Here is a 12,170-nt window from a genome sequence, read left to right as displayed (position 1 = left end):
GGAGACATTAGGCGAGATGACTGCCAAAATTGGGTTGGAGCTCAAAGAATATGCAGTAGACAAGTGCAATGGTGCTTGGGAGAATTGGCAAACAATGGAATTCATAGAAAAGAGAGGAGCATGCTAGGAACACAAGCTTATCTTGAAATTGCTGGAGACTACATCGACATCTTCTTATCTCCACATTTGAATCTTGTGGATCGAGTGTATCTTGCGGGAAAAGTCTCTTTTTTCTTTCAAATTTGGAGGTCTTGGATTGTTCATCATGCCAACTATACGTTGAATAGAAACTTCATAACTAAGGAAGCTTTCTTAGATGTGCAACTCTCATGCCATGTTGTGGTCCTACTGATCAAGTACTTTAGAGAATTTGGTCCAGGCCTAAGGTGTCCTTTACATCTTACAGGTTCAGATGCAGTTGAAATCTTCTTCAGCAAGATTGGAAGCATGGTGGGACAAGAACGCGCTTATGACTTGATGGATATGCTACATAGTGCAGGTAGTATGAATAGGCTTGCACACTTTGAATGCAAAGAGGATAGTCCTCTATTTACAAGGGCACATAAGAAGCAAGAACATGTCTGGAGAGAATTGAATCTCAAAGAGAACATGCGAGAAGTGAATCTAGGGGACTATGAGTGTGTGTCAACTAATGATAAAGTCATCGAAGCATTGAAGAAGGGACTAAAAAGTGCTCAAGAAAGGTGTGAAAGTTTGCATATGAAGCCAAAGGGTGAGAATATGAAGTGGTGGATGGAACCTTGGTCAAATGGATTTGCAGATGCATATTCACAAGAATCTGTTTCTGAAGAAGAAGACCAATGTCAAGCAGATCATGTGTCAGAAATATCTAGATGATAATGACAACGATGCCTCCATAAGTGAAATCAAACATGTGGTGGATTCTCTCCTAGATGAACAAGAAGCAGTGAGCCCAGTTGTTACCATTGATGGTAAAAATCTCTTCAAGTCCACATTGGTAAGCCAACTTAATGGAAATCCCACACTCTCTAAAGATAGACTCACAAGGGTTCGCCAAGGAGTATACTACGCTAAGGAAGATATACCTCTTGCTACATCAAATGAGAACCTATTTGGAATAGGTTCCGATTGTGCCGTATTCTTTCATGAAGAACACAAAACAAGGAAAAGCAAAAGGAAATGCAATCCAAGATCTTTGCAAAAAAAGAAAACACAAGCTATATGGTACCTTGGACGAGTTCAAAAAATGAGAAGAAAGGTTGGTGGGGGGTATGTGGAATATAAAAGAGGGTTCAACCTTTCAGATAGACCTTTTGGAGTAGAAGTCCAGCTTGGGTGGTATCAAAAGGCAAAAGGTTCAAGATGCTTCACATATGACCTTACAGACCTTGACATGATAAATATTGAGAGCGTAATTGCATTGGCAAACCTCACCTATGAGCAATAAGTATACTTTAGATGAGAATGATTGGAATGTATTCAATGACTTTGTAAAGGGGCATTAAACACACTTGGTAGGGGCTTCTTTGTAATCTTTCTAATATGATAAAAGCTTTATTACAATTATTACTATGCACTGAGTTTAGTTTGATTTGTCTTGATGGATTTTTTAAATTATTTTTTTGCAGGATCTTGAATCACAGAAGTGGATGATTTGCAACCGCCTGGGTACTTTTGTTTATATGAATGCCATTAAGCAAGTTTGAAAATGCTATTTTGGCATCGGGTACAACAAGATGTTGTATGAATGTAGCCTCTATGGTTTTAATACCATGGTTTGATATGACTTAGTAGATGTTTGTATTTGGCAAGAAATAAATATTATATATCGTCATTGAATGCTTTGTAAAATTGGCTAATATATCATCCCTTCTCCTAGCGGAAACACCCATACATATGGTTTTGTAAAAAATGGAAAGATATAAAGCATTTACAAAAGCTCCCAATCTTTCATGTAGTATTTTTATAAAGGTTGTTTCTTGAGCTCTTTACATGTTTCAAGTGACTTTGCACAATTCTTTGCTCTTCGTGTATGGCACACATGATTTGTCTTGTTTGATATTTGTTCCTCTTAATTTTTGCATAATAGTCTTTATTCTTTGTTTCTCTTGCCTTATGGCATCATCAAGACACAAACCCATCTTAAACTTATGCATTGCCCATTATTGCAGTCGGTACCTCAATTTTTTGTGTGTAGATTCAAATAATGCAGGTGATGTAGAGATCTTGCATTCTAAATATCTCATCCTACCTAAAGGGACTCCAAAAGTAGTAGTGTATGACTCACATAAGGACTTTTAAAATTCCTCTAGGAAAATAAATATACTTATAGAAGGAGATTTATAAAATTTCCCAAAATTTACAGAGGGGATACTATGAAATACTACAAATAGGTTACATAGGGATTTAGAAAAGAACCCTTGAACGCACATGATATAGACATATTACTCTAAGTGACCCCCCCGAGCGGGAATCCTCCAACCTGCAGGGATGGAAGCATCAATCTCCGCTCGTCGAGCTTGGATCCCACGTGCCGTACCTACTACTGCTGCCAGCTCACCTGGGCTCATCCGACTGTAGACGTCCCTCCAAACCCGGAATGAGGGCGTGGGCCCATGCACCCAGAGCGCCCAAGGGATATGGGATCTCTCTCCAAGCTGACGACTTGTATCATCTGTCACTTGGCTGCTCCAGATCAAGGGCTGTCTGTCTGTCTCCTCTCGGTAGCTAGGGGGAACCTGGGAAAGGCTGTGTCACAACTTCCTCCAGACCGAAATGAGGCTACAGAGGAAGGGGGAACGGGGCTGAGTCAAAGGAGCTGAAGTGAAGAGCCATCGAATAGAAGGTTGCCAAACACCCCCTCTATAGGGAGTACACCCACTGAGACCATGCTGTAGCAAGAGCTTCCACGTCTGTCCTCCTGGGGTCAGACCGCGGATGACTACTTGCCAAGGAGTGCCTGACTCTGCAGCTCTGGATCTATGATGCCGAGGCCGCCCTCTGCCTAGGGGAGAATGACCGTCTGCCAGGCGACCCTAGCTCTGGTGGTGCCGGAACCGTCTGAACCAGACCATAGGAAGTTTCGCACCAGTCTCCTCAGCTGGGCTACACAAGACCTCAAAAAACACCAACAAGAGGCCACATACCAAGCAGTGGCAAGAAGGACCTAGTTGACCACAAGGGCCCTGCCTGCCAAGGAAAGCCGAGCCATGCTCCAGAAAGCAAGCTTTTGTCGTATGGAGGCTAGGACCGGCAAGAACTGCTGAGCCGGTGTGATGTCTAGGCCTACCTGGAATCCCAGGTAACGTGTCGTTTGTCCTCTAGGGATCCAGCGAAACCCCAGGAAAATACCCCACTGTGAGTTGGCTCTCGGATCTGTAAGAAAACCAACTGACTTATGCCAGTTGATTTTTGCCCCAGCCGCAAGGCAAAAAATCTCTAGGGATAGTCTCACTCGCTCCAATCGCTCGACATCATCCTGCACATATAGGGCTGTGTCGTCTGCATACTCGGAGTCCAGCAGCTCGGCATCCTCTCGAATAGGGAGACGCATCCCGCAAAGACCAGTGGTACGAGATCAAAGGAAGTGTGTCATGGCCTCCGCAAAAAATAGGAAGAGGTAAGGCGCTAATGGATAGCCCTGACGCACCAAGCACTTGAGTGTGAATCTCTCCCCCATCCTGCTGCTAATGATAACCTGACTGGAGGCAGATCTGTAAAGGCTAGCAATACCTCTGATCCACTCGTCTGAGAAACCGAACCGAGCGAGTGTACCTTCCAAGAAGGACCAGTCTACCCTGTCGTACGCCTTCTCAAAGTCGAGAAGGAGTCTGGCAAGGTGCTGGCCACTATGCTGGGCCCATTCCGTCGCCTCTGAGAAAGTGAAGATGTTGTCCAAGATGTTGCGATCTTGGACAAAACCCGTCTGGGTGTCATGAATCAAGTCGTGTAGCAGGGGGCGGATGCGACTGCTGATCATCTTAGCAAGGATTTCATAGGCGGTCGGGAGGAGGGTGATTGGGCGCCATTGTCTGATCTCCTGGTGGTCCCCCCCTTTGGGGATGAGGCAAATCAGGCCTGTCGCAAGGCTCTCTGCAGTGGAGAAGATGTGCTGGAAGGCTGCGAGCAAGGGTCGGTGGATCTGCTCCCAAAAGGTGGTGAAGAAAGCTCTAGAGAGGCCATCCTCACCTAGGCATTTCTGCCCATCAATAGCACTCACCGCATCCTGCATCTCCGCAACAGTGAAAGGTGCGAGAAGGGTGTCGCTCATGCTGGGCTGCACGAGTCTCGGTGTAGATCTCCAAACCTCCTCCCTGCAAATGCGGCCATGAGGGTCTGGGGGCTCCTGCTGGAATAATGATCTGTAGAAGTCTGTCGCCAAGTCCCGAACCTCATCTGGATCTGTCCTGACACTACCATCCTGCATCCTAAGAGAACGGAGCTGCTCCCCTGCTGACCTCTGTCCATGAGTCCTGAAGAACTCTTTGCACATCTTGTCGCCTTTCCTAGCCCAGAAGGACTTGGAAGCATGGAATGAAAACTCTGAGCGATGCTGGGTAATCTCCTCTAGCATGGCTCGGGCCTGAACCTCCTGCTGTCTGAGCTCCTCAGAGCCTGGAGAAGACTGCTGCATCCTCTGAATACATCTGAGACCCCTCTCCCATGCCCAACAATGCTGTCTGACCTGAATCGCCTCCTGTTGGCAAATGCGGCTAGACTCAGCAAGCACCTGAGCTACCTATGCTGCCATATCCCTAGTGGGGTCCCACTCCTGCTCCCAAAGGTCCACTATCCTACTGTGAACCGCTGCTCTGAGATGGAATCTGGGATCCGGCATGAATGTGGAGGTGAGGACTGAGAGGTCACAAGTCCAGGACTAGGATGACTGGGGCATGGTCTGAAAGTGTTATCCCTGGAACCACTCCTGACTCTCCTCTGCCAAGCGCCCAATCACTAACATAGAAATGGTCCAGCCACTCTAGGAGTCTGCCTCCCTCCCTCCTGTAGCCCCAAGAGAAGCCCAGACTCCCAGGCCATCTGCGAAAGGACGGCTCCCTCCAGCTGTCCCGACCTCCCACTACAAAGAGGAAGGAGTCCCAATCTGCTTGCTCTACCTGAGCTATACCAAGGAACTCTAGGCCCCTTCCCTGCTGATCCTCTAAGGTCTCAAGGTTGTTGAAGTCCCTTCCTACAATACAAGAGTCCATCTCTTGCAACAGGTCTGTCAAGGATCTCCAAAAAATGGATCTACGTCTGAGATCAGTCGGTGCGTAGATATTGAGGATACCGATGCAGGATCCCTCAATATGCAGGCCCACCCAAAGCGCACGTCCTGGGATCAAAGTGCCAAAACCAAACACATGCTGAACTAGAGAAGCGTCGATGGAGGTGCAGACACCCCCGCTTCTTCCCTGTTCGCCAATCGAAGGTTCCCAGTAGGTGTGGGAGCGTCCTGTGAGGACCTTCCCACAAATACTGGTCTGTGATGCTGAAAGCTTGTATTCTTGTAGTAGGAGCACATCTACCTTTCCCACCAAAGCTGGCTGGAGCTCCTGTCTGAGCACCATCTTCCTGGGGCCACGGGTGCCTGATGAGTGGAACCCATTAACATTCCAAGAGATAATGCGTAAACTCATGAGGAGGGAAGGTGGGCCACAAATAGCTGTGTGCTTGTGGTCGAAGTCGAAGTGGTCGGAGGATGTCCTGTGTAGAGACGAAGGCGCTTCTGTGAAGGTTTCGAAGGAGAGGTCGGATCATCAGACCCATCCTCTAAAACCTTCAACAGAGGGGAAAGGCCCTTCGTCCCGTGGTGGTAAGCTCTCTCTAACCAGCTCGACGCCTCTGCCAAGGAAATGCCGTAGAAGCTCGCAACCTCTGAAGTCCTCCAGGGGCGAAGCCCTTCCACGTAGGCCCACTCCAGCGGTGGCCTAATAATGACCAGGAGTCGGAAACGTTTGGTGCTGTGCCGCCAACGCAGACGAACATCACCCTCTTGCCACTGCTGCTAAAGAAGCTCCGCTGCTCTGCTACCAATCCAGTCCTGCACTTGCTCCTGGGTCTGGTCATGTATCGTCTCCCAAACATTTTCATTCATCCATTGCTCACTCCCTTCACTGGAGATAGTGAAGGAATAGCTAGGACCATCGTGCGAAGCCAGAATGGACACCTTACCGTCCGCCCCCTTGCGGAGGAAGAAGATGCTGATGTCTAGGCATGCAGGAAAGGAGCCAATACCCGCTGCATCCAAGTAGTCCCAAGGACCTGCTCGGTAGAACTCCAATGACTGTGGCTGGGAAGGTTTTTTGGGGCCTGCTTTGTTGCCCTTCCGTTTTTGTTTGACTTCCGTCCAGCCTTCCCCTTCGGGAGGGGATGTCGCTGACTGGAGCGGAGTATCTTGAGCTGCCTGACTGGGGGTCTTCTGAGGTTCCGTACCCGTGAAGCGAGGACATGACCGAGCCTGGTGCCCGAAGCCATGGCATCTCAGACACTGGTTTGGGCGACCAATGACCAGAATGCGCTGCATCACCACACCTGTGTCTGTCTCTATCTCGAACTCCGAGGGGATGCTCTGTGGATCAAGGACTGCCACTTTGACATGTGGCACCCCTTGGCCTACCGCCGCATCAATGTAGGTGTCCTGCATAGGCCAACCAAAGTGCGCCCCCAGGTCCTTGATGATCGGGCGAAGCTTGGTTGTGAGACCTGGGAAGATAAGGGTAACTGGGTGTCGAGGAATACGAAAGCGGGTGTTGAAGTCCGCTACACTGAAGCCCCTGTACCAAGGGACCATGAGAATGATCTTCCCACCCACAGAAGTAGGGGATCGTCTGACCATGTCGCTCGCAGCCTGTGCTGAGGAGAGCTTAAGCCAGAAAATACCGCGTCCCATGAGTGCAACCTCCTCAATGTGACTGTCCTCGAGGTAGAGGGTGGATTGCAACCAGTCCCTGATGTTTGCTCGTGAAGGGGAGTAGCCAATGACCCTCCCATAAACTGATGTCTGGGAGAAGTCCGTGGCGGCTTGCTTCACCAAGGAAACCTGGTGCTCTGTCAATGTGACGCGATAGGGTGATGGAGGGGGGGTCCGTTTGGGTCACCGGTTTTGGGCACGTAGCCGCCATATCGCTTGACTAACTATGAACTCCCAAGGTGGGGAAGGAAAAGGAAAAGGAAGGGGGGAGGAATGGGAAGCGAAGCGAGAAAAAAAAAAAAAGCGATCGGGTGAGGTGAGGTGAGGTGAGGTGAGGGTGGGGTGAGGTGATAGGAGTGGAGATCGGGTGAGGTGATAGGAGTGGAGATCGGGTGAGGTGAGCGGAGAGGGTGGGGGCGTGGAGCAGAGCGAGTGAGGCGGGTGGGTTAGGTGAGCGGAGCGGTGGTGAGGTGAGCAAGCGGGCGGGTGGCGAGGCACGAGGAGCAGAGCGGGATAAGGCGAGGTGGGGTGGGTGAGCGGAGCAGAGTGGCGAGGAGTGAGGCGGGGCGGGGTGAAGGAGCGTGGCGAGGAGAGGGGGGGAGGGACGAGTGGAGGAGCGATGAGGAGAGGGGGAGGGGGAGCATGGCGGAGAGGAGGAGGAGCGTGGCAGAGAGGGGGCGGCTGGCTGCACGGCAGCAGCTAGCGGAGGGAGAGGGAGGGGCCGCGCAAAAAGCGAGGGGGTGGTAGACGGGGCACGACGGGGAGGGAGGGAGCTCACAGGAGCTTGAGAGTGATATTATGGAAAAAGCTACCATCTGAAGTGAGCTAATGTAATTTTAAGTGAGTTAATGTGAATTAACTGGAAGAAGTGGAGCTTATGTAATGTTAAGTGAGTTAATGTGAATTAAGTGGACTAAGTGAAGCTACGTGGTTTAAGTGCATAATGTGGAATCATGTAGCTTGATGTGGATTAAGTGGTATAAGTGAATGACCTCATTTAAGTGATATAATTGAAGGAAGTGGTTTAAGTGGTATAAGCGGATTAGGTGGACAGGGTGGTTTAAGTGATTCAAGTGGACTACATGGTTTAAGTGATTTAAGTGGACTAAGTGGTATAAGTGATTTAAGTGGTTTCAGTGGATTAGGTGGACTTGTAAAGTTAATGCAGAAATGTTGAAATATATCGATGTGAATTAGTGCACATGGTAGCTATATCAACCCTTGCGACTTGAAAATATAAACTTCGATTGCACATATTCGATTATTCTTTCCTTTTTCCTGATGTTGCCTTGAAAGTATTTGCAAGTCACAAGGTTGGCTCTAGCTATTATGTATACCAAATCATCCACAATCTCAATAATTACAACACAACAACATAACTTGTGGCCCACAAGGTTCTAGCTTTCAAGTACAAAATGAGACGAGATGGATACGAGCATATGCGCTCTTCCATCGCTTGACATATTCTCCCATCCATCCCCTCGCATACAACATACCATCCTATATAATTAGAGCTTCATCCACTGCTTCCATGTACAACACAACAAAATTACTTATAGCCCACAAGGTTCTAGATTTCAAGTAATTTGATATTGTGGATGTACTACAAATGCAACTCCATGCAAAGGAGTGTGCACCATTTGCTTCCATCTCTTATTGGCCAAATATACCACTTGTTGCTTTTCCCTAGGTGCAAAGTGCACGAATTCTTTAACCTGTCGTATTGCTTCTAACATCTTCCAATACACTTTACCCATAACAAAGGCATCAGCATCGACCATCCTCAATATTATCACAAATGGCTCCACACCGTCTTTTATTCTTTCTAAATTTCTCCAAAATAATGATGATTGTACAAGATGCACACATTTACTCCCTGGTATTGTGTACTGCGTCTTTTTCTTGAGCCAATTCACCCATCGTCTATCAGCAATAGTCTCCACTAAAGCTTGATGCACTTCCAACAATCTAGCAAGAACTAGAAAAGAAGTGGCAAATCTAGTTTGACAAAATTACCTTAGTTGCTTCATAGAGTGCTTTCTGAATACTGCATGCAAGTATTAATGACTCTCTATAAAACTCACTACGGTATTAGCATCTTGTAGTAATGGTTGCACAAATGGCAATTGTCCAATATCCTTCAACAATAAGTCGAGAGTATGAGCACCACATGGCACCCATGTCAGAGTGGGATACTTTGCCATGACCATCTCACCCGTGGTCTTGTAATTTGATGCATTATCTATTACTAATGCAATAATATTTTCACCGCCACCAACTTTACGAATTGCTCTTTCGTATATTTTTACAATATATGCTGAAGTTTTTTCTTTTAGAGACGTATCAATGCTCTTCAAAACATAGTTCCCTTGGAAGTAATGCACATTACATTTATCAAGGGTTTGGCTTGCTTGCTGGTCCATCCATCAAAAGCAAGAGTGTACCCATATGTAGGAATAAAATCCAATATTTTTTTTTTCAAGCAATCCACCACAGTTTGTTTGACTCTATCAAGATGATATGTACGCATTTTATTATAATCCGGCAAAACAAATATTGGTCTAGCACATGACTTCAAGGCATTACGAAACGTCTCATCTCTCATGACATTGAATGGTATACCATTTTTTACAAATGCTTCTGTCCATCTTAAGTGCTCTTCATGCACTTGTTGCCGAAGAAATCCATCCTCCATAGAAGATTGTTCTCGCTTTTTTCTCTTCTTTACGTGACAGGTATTAGTCACATCAAAACTCACCTACGACTTGCTTGATAGCAAAACTACATCACCTTCATGTATGGATACACTGAGGATACACCCCTCACATTTATTGGTGCTTCTTCTTCAACCATCTCATCAACCTCAGTGCTCACATCTTGTTGACTTGGACACTTCCTTATTAGGGTTAGATTAATCACTTTCTTCTTTTTCTCTAAATACGATTTGCATAACAGAAGAATATCAGATGGAGTTCATGAGCAAGCTTCAACATCACTGCCTATTCTAAGTAAATCACAACAACACAAAGCAACTATAGACCGCTTGGTAGACGCGCAAAATAGCAGGCGCGTCTATAAGCGTTGCTTTAGTAGAGAAATTACTCAGAAATTATGGGCGCGTCTAAATGCACGGCTAAACGCTCGTCTATTTGCACGTAAATAACTACATCTATTTGCGCGTTTGACCTGAGAAAATACGGGCCTGTCTAACATTCCGTTTATTAGCGCATCTATTTGCGCGTTTATTTGCGCGTTTACACTGAGAATCAGACGCGCATTTAGACGCGTACATAGACGCGCTCCAGAGAATACAGAAAGTGAGATTTTGGTGTACATCATTGCTTTCCAAACATTGCCCATGATTACCAAAGCACATAATTTTTTGCAAGCCCACATATACAAGAATTAAGTGAGATGAGGAGAATGAGACAATATGTAAAATAGTTTTGCCAATATCAATTGTGGGGCTACGGTTCAATCTCGGTTCAATCTCATCCTCAATGAGATCAACCCTTGCCAAACTATCTACTTCAAAATCCAAACAAGTGTTTAGATCTACAAATACATTCAACCCACTACTACTTGTGCCACTCATGTGCTCATCGAAATCAGCATCTCCAATGGTAGGCTCGTCCTCACGGGTAATGGCCTCAATATCTATATCTCCTATCTCATGATCATCCTCCTCTCTTGTATCACGGTCATCATCACGTCCATGGCCATGATCATCCTCCATACGCTCCATATTAGTAAATGTACTATACATCACTTTGGAACGTGGCATAATAGGTATGACATGCCACCATCTATTATTATCCACCATTGGTTGATAGACAACCTAATTCAAACACAAATACAATCATGTTACTTTTCTTGCATCAAATATTTAAAAGCGAGTATTTTTATGTGTGTGCATAGTACCTGTTCACATTGTTGCGGTAGTACTAGTGTGTCCTTCCTACTTTGCCAAAACTTTGTGGAGTCAATAGTTACAAAGCCACTTGCATGGCGTTTGATTGTTGCATTAGGGCCTCTTTCCACCACGTCCTTAAACCACTTTACATCCAAAACATACACAAAGAAGCGTCGAAAGTCAAGCATAATGATATCTTGGATTATGCCACAATAATCATCCATGGCTCCATTGGCTCCCTCAAAGCTAGCAATGACGCCGCAATCTTGTGTGTTTCTCTTATCATCAATCCGTTGTGTTCGAAAATGCTTGCCCTCACACCATATAGCATTGAACATAGTGCACTACACCAAGAAAAAATCAATTAAATAAGCAATCTAAATTATAAAAAGCTCCTAGCTTATGCATAACATTCTATATACCGACCTTGCTCATGCATCCCCTAGCATACTCCCATTCTTCCATTGTGATATGCATCCCCTCGTCTTTCTCTGCTTTCTCCATTTCATCAAGTAGCCAATTCACATGAATATCCTTTGGAAGTGCTCTTAGATGCTGAGGGTATGGCACATGAGATCCGTGGTGTGTACGAAAGAGGGCCCTTTCTTCTTGTCTTCTTGCCTTTGCATCCTCGTATCTTGTCACCCATCTTTTCATCACATCACTATTAAGCACGCAAAAGAGGTTGATACTATTATGCAACTCCATGTCTATTACTTTGTTGCGTCCTTTTCCTTGAGGCACAATAGAGGTCATCCTTAGGTCTTCATCATCTCTCCATAGTCGTGGGAGAGAGCTATCCACATCAACAAAAAACTCAGAAATATATACAAGTGACTCTTGTACCAACCAACAACCCTCGGCCATGCTACCTTCGGGTCTTGCATTTTGTCTCACGAAGCCCTTCAACGTCTTCATGAAGCGCTCAAGGAAAAACAACCATCGTGCATGTATAGTACTGCATATAGCAATCTCATCCACCAAATGTACTATGAGATGTAGTTGGCTTGTGAGAATAGGACGTGGAAATGTCTCCTCCACTAAACAAACTGCCTCCACTGACATAACTCGAGCATTCTCAAGAGTGGTGGGATCTATTTCCTTTGAGCTCACATACCTCACAAGCTCGCCCATCTTGTAAATACAATCTTTCACGTCCTTTGATGCACTACGTGAAATGCTAGTACGTAGTATGAACTGAACCCGCGAGGAGGTGGTTGATTAGTTGCTTATAGCTATTCACTCACAAATTTGAAAGGAAAAAGATATTATGCATATAAAATACTTACTTGGAGCATCTTGTGCCAATCATGAGATTTCAAGCCATATAATTGCTCTACACCTCTTTTCTTGCTCTTTGTAAAG

This window comes from Dipteris shenzhenensis, chromosome 8 (genome assembly GCF_047967505.1).
Source record: "Dipteris shenzhenensis isolate YYH24624 ecotype China chromosome 8, Dip_SZ_1.0, whole genome shotgun sequence".
NCBI classification, from domain to species: domain Eukaryota; kingdom Viridiplantae; phylum Streptophyta; class Polypodiopsida; order Gleicheniales; family Dipteridaceae; genus Dipteris; species Dipteris shenzhenensis.
This window is presented reverse-complemented; position numbering follows the sequence as displayed.